The sequence below is a fragment of the Lutjanus erythropterus genome, unplaced genomic scaffold (assembly GCF_056507025.1).
Source record: "Lutjanus erythropterus isolate fLutEry1 unplaced genomic scaffold, fLutEry1.hap2 Scaffold_158, whole genome shotgun sequence".
NCBI classification, from domain to species: Eukaryota; Metazoa; Chordata; class Actinopteri; order Lutjaniformes; family Lutjanidae; genus Lutjanus; species Lutjanus erythropterus.
Window position 1 is genome coordinate 500,650 of NW_028146635.1, and position 17,721 is coordinate 518,370.

A 17,721-nucleotide genomic window follows, 5' to 3' on the forward strand; every position below is an offset into this window, starting at 1 on the left:
CTTCTTGATGGAAAAGGTGTTTTTTTGTCTTTTTATGCCCTGTTTTGGCAGATTTTTCACTTTTAAGCATCAGTGACCACTCTGTGATTTGAGCCCTGTATGTGACTGCATATGGTGAAATAAGCATTTTCAGAGCGTAAAAAGCTCAAAAAGCACACTTTCACAGCCAAGTGGCTGCAATCATCATCTTCTTGATGGAAAAGGTGGTTTTGTGTCTTTTTATGCCCTGTTTTGCCAGATTTTTCACTTTTAAGCATCACTGACCACTCTGTGATTTGGGCCCTGTATGTGACTGCATATGGTGAAATAAGCGTTTTCAGAGCGTAAAAAGCTCAAAAAGCACACTTTCCAGTGCAAAGTGGCTGCAATCATCATCTTCTTGATGGAAAACGTGGTTTTGTGTCTTTTTATGCCCTGTTTTGGCAGATTTTTCACTTTTAAGCATCAGTGACCACTCTGTGATTTGAGCCCTGTATGTGACTGCATATGGTGAAATAAGCATTTTCAGAGCGTAAAAAGCTCAAAAAGCACACTTTCACAGCCAAGTGGCTGCAATCATCATCTTCTTGATGGAAACGGTGGTTTTGTGTCTTTTTATGACCTGTTTTGGCAGATTTTTCACTTTTTTAGCATGAGTGACCACTGTGATTTGGTCCCTGTATGTGACTGCATATGGTGAAATAAGCGTTTTGAGAGCGTAAAAAGCTCAAAAAGCACACTTTCACAACCAAGTGGCTGCAATCATCATTTTCTTGATGGAAAAGGTGGTTTTGTGTCTTTTTATGCCCTGTTTTGCCAGATTTTTCACTTTTAAGCATCAGTGACCACTCTGTGATTTGAGCCCTGTATGTGACTGCATATGGTGAAATAAGCCTTTTCAGAGCGTAAAAAGCTCAAAAAGCACACTTTCCAGTGCCAAGTGGCTGCAATCATCATATTCTTGATGGAAAAGGTGGTTTTGTGTCTTTTTATGCCCTGTTTTGGCAGATTTTTCACTTTTTTAGCATGAGTGACCACTGTGATTTGGTCCCTGTATGTGACTGCATATGGTGAAATAAGGCTTTTCAGAGCGTAAAAAGTTCAAAAAGCACACTTTCACAGCCAAGTGGCTGCAATCATCATCTTCTTGATGGAAAAGGTGGTTTTGTGTCTTTTTATGCCCTGTTTGGCCAGATTTTTCACTTTTAAGCATAAGTGACCACTCTGTGATTTGGTCCCTGTATGTGACTGCATATGGTGAAATAAGCGTTTTCAGAGCGTAAAAAGCTCAAAAAGCACACTTTCCAGTGCCAAGTGGCTGCAATCATCATCTTCTTGATGGAAAACGTGGTTTTGTGTCTTTTTATGCCCTGTTTTGCCAGATTTTTCACTTTTTTAGCATGAGTGACCACTGTGATTTGGTCCCTGTATGTGACTGCATATGGTGAAATAAGCGTTTTCAGAGCGTAAAAAGCTCAAAAAGCACACTTTCACAGCCAAGTGGCTGCAATCATCATCTTCTTGATGGAAAAGGTGGTTTTGTGTCTTTTTATGCCCTGTTTTGCCAGATTTTTCACTTTTAAGCATCAGTGACCACTCTGTGATTTGAGCCCTGTATGTGACTGCATATGGTGAAATAAGCGTTTTCAGAGCGTAAAAAGCTCAAAAAGCACACTTTCCAGTGCCAATTGGCTGCAATCATCATCTTCTTGATGGAAAAGGTGGTTTTGTGTCTTTTTATGCCCTGTTTTGGCAGATTTTTCACTTTTAAGCATCAGTGACCACTCTGTGATTTGAGCCCTGTATGTGACTGCATATGGTGAAATAAGCATTTTCAGAGCGTAAAAAGCTCAAAAAGCTCACTTTCACAGCCAAGTGGCTGCAATCATCATCTTCTTGATGGAAAAGGTGGTTTTGTGTCTTTTTATGCCCTGTTTTGGCAGATTTTTCACTTTTTTAGCATGAGTGACCACTGTGATTTGGTCCCTGTATGTGACTGCATATGGTGAAATAAGCGTTTTGAGAGCGTAAAAAGCTCAAAAAGCACACTTTCACAACCAAGTGGCTGCAATCATCATCTTCTTGATGGAAAAGGTGGTTTTGTGTCTTTTTATGCCCTGTTTTGCCAGATTTTTCACTTTTAAGCATAAGTGACCACTCTGTGATTTGGGCCCTGTATGTGACTGCATATGGTGAAATAAGCGTTTTCAGAGCGTAAAAAGCTCAAAAAGCACACTTTCCAGTGCCAAGTGGCTGCAATCATTATCTCCTTGATGGAAAAGGTGGTTTTGTGTCTTTTTATGCCCTGTTTTAGCAGATTTTTCACTTTTTTAGCATGAGTGACCACTGTGATTTGGTCCCTGTATGTGACTGCATATGGTGAAATAAGCGTTGTCAGAGCGTAAAAAGCTCAAAAAGCACACTTTCCAGTGCCAAGTGGCTGCAATCATCATCTTCTTGATGGAAAAGGTGGTTTTGTGTCTTTTTATGCCCTGTTTTGCCAGATTTTTCACTTTTAAGCAGCAGTGACCACTCTGTGATTTGAGCCCTGTATGTGACTGCATATGGTGAAATAAGCGTTTTCAGAGCGTAAAAAGCTCAAAAAGCACACTTTCACAGCCAAGTGGCTGCAATCATTATCTTCTAATGGAAAAGGTGGTTTTGTGTCTTTTTATGCCCTGTTTTGCCAGATTTTTCACTTTTAAGCATGAGTGACCACTCTGTGATTTGGGCCCTGTATGTGACTGCATATGGTGAAATAAGCGTTTTCAGAGCGTAAAAAGCTCAAAAAGCACACTTTCCAGTGCCAAGTGGCTGCAATCATTATCTCCTTGATGGAAAAGGTGGTTTTGTGTCTTTTTATGCCCTGTTTTAGCAGATTTTTCACTTTTTTAGCATGAGTGACCACTGTGATTTGGTCCCTGTATGTGACTGCATATGGTGAAATAAGCGTTTTCAGAGCGTAAAAAGCTCAAAAAGCACACTTTCACAGCCAAGTGGCTGCAATCATCATCTTCTTGATGGAAAAGGTGGTTTTGTGTCTTTTTATGCCCTGTTTTGCCAGATTTTTCACTTTTAAGCATCAGTGACCACTCTGTGATTTGAGCCCTGTATGTGACTGCATATGGTGAAATAAGCGTTTTCAGAGCGTAAAAAGCTCAAAAAGCACACTTTCACAGCCAAGTGGCTGCAATCATCATATTCTTGATGGAAAAGGTGGTTTTGCGTCTTTTTATGCCCTGTTTTGGCAGATTTTTCACTTTTTTAGCATGAGTGACCACTGTGATTTGGTCCCTGTATGTGACTGCATATGGTGAAATAAGGCTTTTCAGAGCGTAAAAAGTTCAAAAAGCACACTTTCACAGCCAAGTGGCTGCAATCATCATCTTCTTGATGGAAAAGGTGGTTTTGTGTCTTTTTATGCCCTGTTTTGCCAGATTTTTCACTCTTAAGCATCAGTGACCACTCTGTGATTTGGTCCCTGTATGTTACTGCATATGGTGAAATAAGCGTTTTCAGAGCGTAAAAAGCTCAAAAAGCACACTTTCCAGTGCCAAGTGGCTGCAATCATCATCTTCTTGATGGAAAAGGTGGTTTTGTGTCTTTTTATGCCCTGTTTTGGCAGATTTTTCACTTTTAAGCATCAGTGACCACTCTGTGATTTGAGCCCTGTATGTGACTGCATATGGTGAAATAAGCGTTTTCAGAGCGTAAAAAGCTCAAAAAGCACACTTTCCAGTGCCAAGTGGCTGCAATGATCATCTTCTTGATGGAAAAGGTGGTTTTGTGTCTTTTTATGCCCTGTTTTGCCAGATTTTTCACTTTTAAGCATCAGTGACCACTCTGTGATTTGAGCCCTGTATGTGACTGCATATGGTGAAATAAGCGTTTTCAGAGCGTAAAAAGCTCAAAAAGCACACTTTCACAGCCAAGTGGCTGCAATCATTATCTTCTTGATGGAAAAGGTGGTTTTGTGTCTTTTTATGCCCTGTTTTGCCAGATTTTTCACTTTTTTAGCATCAGTGACCACTGTGATTTGGTCCCTGTATGTGACTGCATATGGTGAAATAAGTGTTTTCAGAGCGTAAAAAGCTCAAAAAGCACACTTTCCAGTGCCAAGTGGCTGCAATCATCATCTTCTTGATGGAAAAGGTGGTTTTGTGTCTTTTTATGCCCTGTTTTGCCAGATTTTTCACTTTTAAGCATCACTGACCACTCTGTGATTTGGGCCCTGTATGTGACTGCATATGGTGAAATAAGCGTTTTCAGAGCGTAAAAAGCTCAAAAAGCACACTTTCCAGTGCCAAGTGGCTGCAATCATCATCTTCTTGATGGAAAAGGTGGTTTTGTGTCTTTTTATGCCCTGTTTTGCCAGATTTTTCACTTTTTGAGCATGAGTGACCACTGTGATTTGGTCCCTGTATGTGACTGCATATGGTGAAATAAGCGTTTTCAGAGCGTAAAAAGCTCAAAAAGCACACTTTCCAGTGCCAAGTGGCTGCAATCATCATCTTCTTGATGGAAAAGGTGGTTTTGTGTCTTTTTATGCCCTGTTTTGCCAGATTTTTCACTTTTAAGCATGAGTGACCACTCTGTGATTTGGTCCCTGTATGTGACTGCATATGGTGAAATAAGCGTTTTCAGAGCGTAAAAAGCTCAAAAAGCACACTTTTCACAGCCAAGTGGCTGCAATCATCATCTTCTTGATGGAAAACGTGGTTTTGTGTCTTTTTATGCCCTGTTTTGGCAGATTTTTCACTTTTTTAGCATGAGTGACCACTGTGATTTGGTCCCTGTATGTGACTGCATATGGTGAAATAAGCGTTTTCAGAGCGTAAAAAGCTCAAAAAGCACACTTTTCACAGCCAAGTGGCTGCAATCATCATCTTCTTGATGGAAAAGGTGGTTTTGTGTCTTTTTATGCCCTGTTTTGCCAGATTTTTCACTTTTAAGCATCAGTGACCACTCTGTGATTTGGTCCCTGTATGTGACTGCATATGGTGAAATAAGCGTTTTCAGAGCGTAAAAAGCTCAAAAAGCACACTTTTCACAGCCAAGTGGCTGCAATCATCATCTTCTTGATGGAAAAGGTGGTTTTGTGTCTTTCTATGCCGTTTGTCAGATTTTTCACTTTTTTAGCTTTTTGTTCACAGATTCTCATTTAGGCTACGGGATCTCCTTTACACATGAGATTTTTTTTTTGCAACTAAAAGCACTCTACAAATGTGGCATTAATTGAATAAAAATGTAACGACTGACACTGCATTGTCTTGTATTGTATCATATTGTATTGTATCGTGACAGAGGTGAATCATATCGAACCCAATCGTTGGCTATTTAAAGATTTATAAGACACATCTAAGGTTGAACATGTATCAAGATACTTATCAAATCGGTCTCACTCAGTGAGATACACTCCCCTACTGGATATCTATTGCAGATATCCGTAATTCAGTTCTTCCTATTCAAAAATAACATTTCAGATATCCACAGCCTCATTATTCCTATACACAACTGTCAGTTAACAGTTATCCACAACTACGTTCTCACTCGGAGAAATGACGTCACTTTCTCTATTCATGTGTATGGGGTTCGTCATTACAGATAGTCATAATTAAGTTGCAGATATCCACAACTCACATTGCAGATATGTACATCTAAATTACAATTGTCTGTAATTCCAGTTAGATATATCTACAACATAATTTTGACTAGGCGTGATTCCAGTTCAAGATATCTATAGTGTTATTCTGACTAGGTAAAACTCAATTTAAGATATCTAAAAATTACAGTGTAGATATCTTGAATTAAGAGGGGGTTGAAGATATCCTGAACTGGAATATCTCATCTTATACACATTATGCATGATGCTTCACACATAGTTTTATTACTTTGTGAAAGCATTAAAACTTACAATAACACATTTTTCACTTTCATTCCATTTATTTTTGTGCAGGAGAAGATAAAAAAAAAATAATGAAATCAGTTAAAATTCAACAGCCCTGGCTCACTTAAAACTGGTTTACAGCTAATTCCTGTTCTGCATCACATAAAAGACAAAACAGAACAAACAAAAGATACAGTAACACACAAATTACTATATACTTTGCTGTATCAATTCAAAGATTTCATGAGATGATCAAAAAGTAAGGATGGGTTTGTCCTTTGCCAGAACTTGTTACATTCATGCCAAATTTGTCAGTGGATCAGTCAGTCAATCCCAGAGGAATTATACAATTGCTCGACCTATATTATGTTTTTGCCACGCCAGGTTTTGTGTCACCATGTTTTTGACTTTAACACTCAGCGTGCATACTTGTGTTACAGGACTATGCCGCTGGGTGTAAAAGACAAGGGGCAAGTGCACTATGAGCTGATTCCATGTGATATAGCATTATAGGAATATGACTATAAAAATATTGGTTCTTTCTTTGTCAGAACTGGCTATTGGCAACATATACTCAGGCCTGGAATGAAGTCATTTTTAGGAGAAGTCACTTTGGCCTATGATGAATTCAAGTTTAATGGGGCTTTCTGGTCAAATTGTAGGGCACAAGAGTGCACAAATAGTAGGTGATAATTATAATGTATTAAGATAAAACAGTTTTAGCTGATAATTACGTAAAAGGATAGTCCACCCAAAGATAAGAATTTATGCATTATCTACTCAAACTCATGTCAACTGAGAGATTTACCGATTTCAATGTTCTTGGCCTATGTGCAAGCATATGATGAATTAAGGTGTTTCTGAGCATCAGACGCCCAGAAAGCACAGTTTCGTAGCACAAGTGGCTGCAATCCTCATCTTCTCGATGGAAAACATGGTTGTATGCCCTGTTTTGTCAGATTTTTCACTTCTGAGCCTTAAGTGCCCACACTGTGATGTGAGCTGCCTATGCGACTGCATGTGGTGAAATAAGGTTATTCTGAGCATCAGATGCCCAGAAAGCACAATTTAGGGAAGTTCATCATTTAGACATAAAAATTATTTAATTATTTATCTTTAACCAGGGCTTGCGCCCCCTAAAAAAGCCTAAATTGTAAAGGAATAATCCGCAAAATGTGAATCTTGTGAAAAAACAACAGCCACAATACAAGTCTTTACTTGTTTCATTTGGATCTTAAATGAAAACTGAAAGTCTTTAAACCCTTTGATTTAAGCAGTCTGGTGAAACTTTGGCAAGCTTATTAATGAGTTGGATCTCATGTCTCACCCTTTGGTTTTTTGGACCAAAGAGTTGTTCCAAGCCAATATACTTGAAATTGTGGATACCATGAATGGTAAAATGAGCATGTGACTTTTCTTAACATGATTAACATGCTCCAGTATTCTCGTTTTCAGAGTTCAGCCTGTTTCCCCAATGTACAGTAATTTACAGTGTTGACATTGGACAGCATTGTGGTGGAAAATCTGAAAATGAAGACAGGCACAATGACCAAGATTTTCTTTAATAGAGCTTTGCAAAGGATCAGTACACAGTCACAAAGAAAGTGTAAAAGGAAGTGATAATGTCAAGAATGTAAATCTGTCTTAGAGATGAAGGAGGTTGGGACCTGAAGTGCTTATTGTCAGGATGTGATTGTGTTATCAGAAGTTGTTGTTCCAAAGGGAGAACAGCTGTGTGTTCAAGGACAAGTAACCAGTTAGTGCCTGACAATACATGAGAAGTAACTATGAGGAACAACAGTGACCAGTTCAGCATATAATTTTCTTACTATAATCCCCCCTTTTTGATCATACGTGATCACATAAAAAGGAAAGTAAAGGAAAATTATAAAAGACCATAAAAGATCACACCTTCTCTACAAACAATACAACAAAAAATAGTCCTTACATATGATAACATAATAGTAAAGTATAAGAGAGTGAAGAAATATTTTAAAACATTACTTCATAAAATACTACCCCTGGAAAAAGCAAGATGCTGTTGTTACAGATGGGAGAATTTAGTATAACAAATGCAAGCAACTTAGGCAGGAAAGTTCCATATCTATTAACATAACAATGTCAAAATCTGGGTTGTCAATAGGATCAGGAATGTCTTCAGCATTGCATGGTGGGAGCCAATCAGGAGTAGTTAACTGTGTCATCTGATGGAAAACATTTTTTTTTACTTTAGGGAATGAACTCACAAGAAAACACATTGAGCCTCACAGGCCACACCATCCAGGGTGGCTGAATGCATGCCATGGCTGTTATTGGAGTTCCATCTCTGATCCCATGATGGTGACACTGAGGTTCATTCAGCACGCCACTTAGTTGGAGCCATGCAAGTTCTCGTTGGACAGTATGCCAATACTGTTGCCTCTTCTTCTCATCCTCGCGATGTGATGACCAATTTTGTTATAGGTGTCTCTGGTGGAGGTGGAACCCTTTTGCAGTGGCTGGCATGGATCCGGGTAACTCTTTTGGCAAACTTTACTGCCGTCTGTGCGGTCAGCAGCATGTGGAATGGACCTGTCCACTGCTTCGAGTGCCAGGTCTTTTGTCTCAGGACTCTCACCACTACCCAGTCACCAGGCTGCAGGTCATGAAGAGGTCCTGTGGCTGGAGCTGGTAGCGCTTCCTTCACCTGCTTATGAATGTTAGATAAAACAGCTATAGCAGTGGAGGGTGTGTTAGGGTCATTATATGGAAAGAATTTAGACATAGTTAATTCTGGGCATGCTGCGGCCTTGGCAGCTGCTTCTCCTCTGGTGTTCTCCTGTGAAAGTTGGTCATTGTTAGTGTGAGCATGACATTTACACACAGCAACCTGTTTTGGGAGCAGAACAGCATCCAGCAGTTGTAAAACAAGAGTGTGATGTGCTATAGGTTTGCCAGATGGTGTTTGAAAATTTCTCTTTTTCCAAATTGTACCAAAATCATGCATAAAGCCAAAAACATATCTACTGTCTGTGTAGATATTCACTGTTTTGTCTGTTGCTAGATTACATGCTTCTATGAGAGTGATTTGGCATTGACTGTATCATGTGCAGTTACCAATGGTGAAAAGAGTACAAGAAATCTGTTATATTGCTAAAACATTACTCAATTACAAGTAAAAGTACTGGCGTTAGAAATATATTTCAGTAAAAGTACAAAGTATTTGCCTGAAAAACTACTAGAGTATTAGTTACTTTCAACCATTGATGTCACTGTCACCTCTCCAAACTAGGGTTATAAATTTTGTGCATTTTCCAGAACCAATAGTTGAAAGCTTTGACTGATTAATCATTGATAATTTATGAGATACATAACACCATTTATTTTCTAATTTTGTTTTTTTTTCTTTTTGAGTCAAAGTTTAAGTTAAGGTTAGGGGTCTGTTTGTTGAATAAGGATTCAACAAACAGACCCCTAACCCCTGGTTACCACAGCGAAACTAATTACATTTTTTTTCCTGTGTCAGGGTTGCATGATGCTGATCCATCCACAAACAGTTCAAAATCTGGATTTTGCAAAGGTGTTTCTTGCAAATCTGGTCTGGGGGAACAAACTTCAGTTATTGTAAGAACATAGTTGTGTTCTTCGCACATCTCCTAACATGGACTGATGCAAAGAGCTGTATCTTCATGATACCCAAAAATGGAAATACATGGCTCTCAGGCCACAGAGAACAAAGAAACGCTGAATTGTTAGAGAAGGTTAGGGACTGTATGATATGTAGGCCTACACTACACATGAACCCATGGTTATCTTACCAGAAATATACCTCAGTTATATTGTATCTTTTCACAGTGATATCAAGGATTTCAAATAGAACAGTGTTATAAAGGAGCAATCTTGCTGCTGAAAGATAAGATGTTTTCTGCTAAATCAAAATCAATGAAACGTGGGAGCAAGGTGAGTTAGTTTAGAGTAACCTTAAAAAGTAGGAATTCCTGTAGCTAAAGCATCAAGTTTAGCTGAAAAGTAGGCTACAGGTCTCTGTCTGCCTCCATCATCCTAGAGTACTGAACACTCTTTGTCCACAGTCTGAGTAAAAGGTCGGTTTGGATCTGGTGACCCAAGAGTTAGAGTCATCAGAGTCTTCAGAAGGACATGTTTTAAGTCAACAAATGTTTATCCTGCATCAGCAGTCCATGTCACTTTACTATGTGCTTCTAGGCCTCGTTCGTGTGCGATTGCGCTCAGGGGTGTCTCGAGGACAGCATAATTGGGAATGAAGGTCCTGCAATAGGAACACAAAAGACATAACTTGTTTCTTTATGATTGGATTTGAAAATGTTTTGAAATGCCTACTCTTTTTTGGGAGAGGAATTTGGCCTCAGATATGATCACATGACCCAAAAATGTCACTTGTAGGACAAACTGCAGTTTTGACGAGCTAGTTTTGTGACCTTCTTCAGCCAAATGTTTCAAATGTGTCTTTTTCACACTGAACTTGAGTTAAAGCACGAATCATTTAATCATCAATATATTGTAATCGTGCACTTCCTGGTGACAGATTTAATTAGCTCAAACTTTCTCTTGAATTTTTAGCTGATTTTTGTTTTGTTTTAACTGAGAAAATTGGTGTGCACACAGGAGAATTTTCACAGGGAATGATTACAACTGCCCTTAATCAAGTGTTAAAGACTGGTGTAATACCGTCGATGGCCTCTCTCTATTTTTTATTTTTATTTTTATTTTTTTTGTTGAGTGGATATTATGGTTGACAGGGCCTTTAATTAGATTTTGGTGTGATCACAATTGGTTGCATGCCTCTGATTAGACCAATATAATTTTTAGGGATCTTCTGAAAGGCTGGGGTGTTTGTGATGTCACATGCTTTATGTAAATAGGCAAATGTGTGTTGTGTGTCTGGTACCAGTTGAACACATCTGAGTATGTAGACAACAAAGGTAATTTTTGTTGATAAACCTTCAAAACAGGGTTATATTGAACATTATGGTCAGATATTGAGTCCCATGATTCCGCCGCGAGTCAATCATCTTTTGAGTTGCATCAGTCTAGTGTTTGGCTCAGGGTAGTGTTTGGCTCAATGTCCCTTTTTGCCACAATGGAAACAAACATCTGGATCAGCTGTACGTAGACCTCCACAGAATGTCCTTGGAACATAGTCAATGCTGCCATATTTAGATCTTTCTCCCTGTTTTTCTCTCCCGCTTTGAGGAGTTTTCAGCATGCACAGCATGTCCTTTTGTCCCATGTTATGCACGTTGTTTCACCATTTGTGTCACAGTCAGTTCAGTGGCAAACTTTACACCTTCATCTGATGGTGATTGGAGGTGAGCCAGCCCCTGCTGTCTCCATCACAGGGAAATTCAGGACTTTGAGTACATTTCCCCCATGTTGGATCTCACTGGTGATAGGGAGATAAATGTATTTGAAGATTTTCTGAACTTCAGACCAGTATTTTTCTGTTCCTCCTTTTTGCTTTTCCTTCCATAAACTATATGCTCTCCAATCTGCTGTGAACTTACTCTTGCCCTTCTTATGTTTGGTATCTTTTTTTTTTCTTTCTCATGCAATTCCTCAGTTTGTTCAACTGTCTTATACTGAAACTTTCTGTGCTCAGAAAATTACATTCAGTCTCCTGATTTTCCCCCCTCTTCTACTTTTCTAAAAGTAAATTAAATAAGTTTTCAGATTCTCACCAATGAGAATTGTTGAATCGCAGCGCTGAGTGAGTCTGGTCTTGGTCTCAGGCCCTCCTTCTCACTCATCTTTGTGGGGAGGTTGAGGCTGAAGGGAATATCTCCTCAGGGTGTGCACTACCACCATCGACCCCGAGTCCAAAAACCCTCAGACAAGCAATCCCACTTCTGACACCAAATTGTGGTGGAAAATCTGAAAATGAAGACAGACACAATGACCAAGATTGTCTGGTGTTTGATGCGGTGTTTCAATAGAGCTTTGCAAAGGATCAGTACACAGTCACACGGAAAGTGTGAAAGGAACTGATAATGAGTCAATAATGTAAATCTGTCTTATAGGGTGAGGAGATGAAGGAGTTTGGGTCAGGATGGACCTGAAGTGCTTAGTGGGAGAGTCAGGATGTGATTGTGTTATCAGAAGTTGTTGTTCCAAAGGGACAACAGCTGTGTGTTCAAGGACAAGTAACCAGTTAGTGCCTGACAATACATGAGAAGTAACTATGAGGAACAACAGTGACCAGTTCAGCATATAATTTTCCCACTATAGCATACACCACATTTGTGACCTGCGGTGAGATTAAATCTCTAATTGGATGGCCCTTTCCTGAGGCTCCATTAAAAATAAAAGGTAAATGGTTGAGCAGCCACGGATCGTCACCTGACCTCTTCCTATCCAGTGCTGTATGCACCAATTAATTATTCAGCACACCTATATCTCAGGTGAGGTGATAATATCTAGAAGATATCAAATTGAGAAGAGGTCAGGACAACGATCCAAAATCGCACACACAATAAAACCCTTTATTGGGGGGGGGGTTATGGAAGAAAAAAAACTTTATCCTCTTAAAAAAACAAATAAATCCCTAAAATATAAATGCAAAGAAAATAAATTATTACTAAAAAAAATTAGAATAAATGTGTAAAAAAAAAATTAACTAATGGAGACTAATTCCTAATTAAAAAAACCTTCAGTATTAAATAAAATTTATAAAAGAAGGGAAAAAAGAAGGAAAAGGGGATAGAAAAGCATGTCCTACTGTGTCAGGGTAGCTGTTTGATGAGAAAGAGCAAAAGTCAAATAACTGATTACTGATAGCTTGGCTCCATCTCCTGGACAAAAAGAGTCACTGCAAGGCCTATCAAGTGAACCGCCAAACAATTCAGCAGCACATGGAGAGTCAGTTTACAGCCTCTACAAGGCCTCTAAAGCAATAGTAAAATAAAACATCATAATTATTTTCTAAAAGAGATTCACAAAAGATGAAATTAGTCCAGAGAATTTGAATTCTGGAGCCATATGGCTCACAGAATAAAGAAAAAATGTCTTTATAACTTCGGCTATTGTGCTGTTTCACCTCCTTTGTGGCAGTCCTTTCACCTTGCTGGGGGATGCAGCTTGCACCGGCTCAGGTCTTCACTTACACCAGACCATTCTGAAATACAGAGAAAAGGCCTGGTGTCAATGTAATAAACCCAAATAATATTGAAAGGAAGGCATTCAGACCAAAAATTGAAGCAAAACTGTCCTCAAAATCACTATTAACAATAATAAAAATAATAACAGTATTGATGGTGAAATACACCTCAAGTAATGAAAGCAAAAAAAAAACCTTAACTACCAACATGTACTACACGGGCTCTCAGGAAAGGTCAGAAGGTCACACTGCTTCAAAAACTGCTCATTCTTACAAAAGAGGATCGAACCCTGAAGGAATTTAGGGTCGAGTTAAATAGGATACTAGAGATACTAGAAAAGCAATTTCTAAAGAAATTACGACTGTGAATGCAACAAGCTGAAGCCAAGCTGCAATGCTGCATTGGCTTGCTGCAACAATATGCCTGACGCCACACTGAATAGCTGCGTGAATTATATAAGAAGGTTTGAATTATGTATAATACTTGAATATTAGTTAAAAAGCTAAAGCCACACTGAATAGCTGCCATGATAATGTAATAATACGTGAATTATGTAGAATATTTGAATATTATTTAGAAAGGCTGACACCACACTGAATAGCTACCTTTAAAATATAATAAAGTTTGAATTCTATGGAATTTCTGAATGTTTGTAGAATGACTGACACCACACTGAATAGCTGCCTTTTTAAGGTAATTAGGTAGAACATTTGGATTTTTGTTAAAAAGCTGATGTTAAAAAGCTGATGCCACACTGATAGCGGCCTCGAAAATATAATTTTTGAATTATGTAGAGTATTTGAATATTACTTAAAAACCTGACGCAACACTGAATACCTGCCATGTAAATATAATATTTGAATTATGTAGAATATTTGAATGTTTGTTAGAAAGCTGACCCCACGCTGAATAGCTGCCTTTATAATATCACAATGTTAGAATTCTGCTTCTGCTACAAACTGCTTATTTGGTCCAGCCATTCTGAAACAACAGAAACACACACACTAATGTTTTTTATAAAGCAGTATAACATTCATTTAGAACAATAATGAACACTCAATAGCTACCTTCATGATATAACAATGTTTGAATTATGCGCAACATTTGACTGTTTGTTGCTTAAGAATTTAAAAAACAATGACTGTTATGAATGAGAAAAGTCATAGCCAGCATGTCCTAATTGATCTAGATTTTTAAATGCTTAAACAGAGTCTCTACTCCGAATTTCTTATCGACTCATTTCTAAATTTACAGGTTCCCCCACACATAAAAATACTCAGTTTCACTGCTCTAACAGAACTACTACTACCATTCAAACTACTATTACCAGAAGTATTGTCAGTGGTTCCTTTGATGATAAACAAGACGTACCTCGGCTGGCCGTTCAGGACTCTCAGACTCTCTCAACGCAGCGTTGGCTGTAGACAAGAAAAATCTCATTATAAATGTTATAATGGGGCAAACAGAAAAAAACATGAAGCACATCATCACAAATAGATTTGGAAAACAAGTACACATTTAACAGTGAACAAGTATTAACTCTATTCAAAACCAAGCCTATATAGCAGGGGTATTCAACTAAAATTCAAAGAGGTCCAGTTAGAGAAAATTTCCTAAAGCAAAGGTCCGGAACATCATAATGTCTAACTTGTGTTATGAGAGTGATATATACTGAAGTAGTGTAGTAGTTGTATCAGCGTCTACATCAGGGGCCTCATTTTAGTTCAGGGGCCACATACAGACCAATTTGATCTCAAGTGGGCCAGACCAGTAAAATTAAAGCATAATCTATTATATCTATCTATCTATTCTGGTGATTAATTGAGTAATCAGATAAAAAATATTGCGTGTTCTGCATTTTTTTCTATTACATTACTTTTGCTTTATTTAAGAACAATACAAAAGAGAAGATAAGACAGGTCTACAAGCAACTATAAATTACTAAAATAAAAATACTCAGTAAAGTAACTTTACTTTTACTGTAGATTTGCTTTTACTGTTTTTACTTTACTTTCTACTTTTGTTTCCAAGTACAAAGGTAAAAGTTAAGGTAGTAATGTCTGCAGAAACCACAAACAGAAGATGGAACTAACTCTTTTAACTGAAACAGTCACCAGGATGTTTTGTTCACTTGTTAAAATCACAACATTTTTCTTCTGGAGCAGGATGCTCCCAGACCCCCAGGGGACGGGGGACTGGTTTACCAACATGCCACCTTTTCCTTTTCTCTTATGACTTTTGCAGGTCTGTATTTAGTCATCAAAAAATACCAATAAGAATACCATTAAAGTTACAACAACAGCAATAAAAATGTTGATTTTTCAAAAAAGGAAACAATAACATGCAAAATTTTGAAATTGTAATTAAGTAAAAACACTAATACCACAATGTAAAAATACCTAAGTAAAGAATCTGAGTATTTTTTTCCATCACAGCAGGTCAGTGATCAGTGTTTCAGTGAATAGTGTTTTATTTATGGCAGCCCGCCACATTAAAAACATCGACACCACGATATGATTTTCTATTTTTGGAGCTGCGCACCTTTTTCGGGCATGGCTAGAAGCTCTAACTCTTTATTTGCACAACTCTCGCGAGATTTGTGTTCGTTATTTCTACTAAGATAATCAAACTCGCGCAATCTTTCGCGGGTCTAGGGTTCCCTTCTAGACACGACCCTCTCTGTCTGTCTGACAAACTAATGACAGCAGACTGTCTGTAAACAGCACGATGTTACACTCTGCAGTGTTTCACACAAAGACCTTATTTGTGTGGACACCCAGGTTTGGTTTGTCGCCAATTTTGTCATTTTTATTTTTTAATCAGTCCGAGATGACGACGGTATCAGTGATTGATTAGTGATCAATGTGCCCTCCTCCCCTCCCTCACCTGTTCACTCCACTGTGAGAAGATCTGAAAGTTTCTCACAGAGAAACAGACTCTCCTGTTTTACATATAGGCCTCCTTATACAGTTGTTTAAAAAAAAAGATCTGAAAATTTGAACCTTTTCCCTGTTTACACACTCACAACACACTGTAAGTAAAAGTGTGAGTGCAGACGTAGAAGTTTTGAAGCCTGCTCACTGAATATAAAAATCTATTCAAAGTAGAAAGTGAGGATTAATTTAAGTGCATCTGGTTGGTGTCGATGTCATTAACCATCACGTTAGTTTTGACTGTTGTAATAAACTCCGTCATTAACAACAGTCTCCTCCACACGCAGCTTCTCTGCAATTGGTCTGTGCGTTTCCTGATCACCTAAACCAGCGCTGGAAAGACTAGAATAGTTGCGCCAGTTAAAATAGAAGCGTCCTGTCAAAATTTCAAATCTATTAAGAATTTATTAGTTATAGGTCCGGGTCCGTATAGGACGGCGTGCGGGTCCGGACTCGGACCGCGGTCCGCCTGTTAAGGGAGCCCTGCTATATAGGATACTTACAGATGGTCTGGGTCCATCTGAAGAGTAGCAATGAATGTTGAGTAAAAAGCACATAGCTGCACTGCTTTTTCCTGTCCCTGAGAGGAGAGGAGAGGAGAGGAGAGGAGAGGAGAGGAGAGGAGAGGAGAGGAGAGGAGAGGAAACTTTAGCGCCATGTCTGGAAATCAGCAGTTTTCAGAGTCATGGTGTAACACTATAGTATTTATGACAGAAAAACACAGTCACATACGAGGTACAGGTCAGGCAGTTGTCAGGTGTATTCGTCGTAGCCTCTCAGTGTGGCTTAGCTGTGCAAAGCATGGTCAAATGTTGCTGGAGCCCTCCTTGATTTCTGTTTGTTGTTCATGAAGGACACAAGCACACAAACATAAAAAAAGGATATGACAGTTGGCATATACCATAACAGTCTGTGGTTTTGCACATGTACATCACAGAAATCTCTGTTTAACACTTGAGTACCAGAGCAAAACAGAAGGAGCAGTGACTTAACCTTTAAATGTTTTCACATTCTAACTATTGCTCATACTAATGGTATGCATAATCTATGAACTGTAAAGTTGACTTACAGCATGTTTGACTCCAGCTCAAGATGACTGCTGATGTTGCTTGTTGCTTCATTGACATGTGCCCAACTTGTCAGAGCCTTGTGAGAGGAAGAGAAAAATGTTACACCATTGATGCATATAAAAAAGCACAATACAGACAGTGTACATTACATGCTTATATACCACTAATACACAATAAAAAAGAGACACATATCATGCATGGGAGGAGGCTGTTCTTATTTACCTGGCACAGGTTAAGATTTATAGAGCAGATAATAGTGGTGTGTTCCTGTGAGTTTTGTCTCTCCATCTCTGAAACATGTTTGTTTCCTGTTAAGAACAAGTGCACAAACACAGATCAACACTCATTTACATGTATACCTCTGCAAATGAAAATAATAAAAAAAAATTCAAGATGTTGTAAGTTATGTATGTTAATTATTATGTATGCTATTATTATTCATAGATCAGTGGAAGAGAGAGATGGCATTAACCAATAATGTATATGGTATTATACTGGACAAAAAGAGTCACTGCACGGCCTATCAAGTGAACCGTCAAACAATTCAGCAGCACATGGAGAGTCAGTTTACAGCCTCCGCAAAACCTCTAAAGCAATAGTAAAATAAAATATCATAATTATTTTCTAAAAGAGAGTCACAAAAGATGAAATTAGTCCAGAGAAGTTGAATTTTGGAGCAAAAAGTTAAGTGCATGAAAATCGGAGGTGCTTGAATTCATGGCTCTTTGCGCTAGCCAACT

At 38.4% G+C, this 17,721-nt stretch overlaps 1 long non-coding RNA gene across 3 annotated transcripts; it reads right to left on the reverse strand.

Annotated features, from left to right (window-relative positions):
• Window positions 1–8,102: 8,102 nt before the first annotated feature.
• Window positions 8,103–17,053, reverse strand: LOC146304288 (uncharacterized). 3 transcript variants are annotated; one of them, XR_014769461.1, is made up of 6 exons: window positions 16,981–17,053; window positions 16,644–16,745; window positions 14,350–14,396; window positions 12,918–12,995; window positions 11,563–11,755; window positions 8,103–8,578 (listed from the first exon to the last, which is right to left on the reverse strand). It is a non-coding gene; the product is annotated as an uncharacterized LOC146304288 (long non-coding RNA). The 3 variants fall into 3 exon arrangements; XR_014769460.1 differs by having other exon boundaries at window positions 8,105–8,555; XR_014769462.1 differs by lacking the exon at window positions 8,103–8,578 and adding an exon at window positions 9,866–10,133.
• Between the last annotated feature and the right edge of the window lie 668 nt (window positions 17,054–17,721).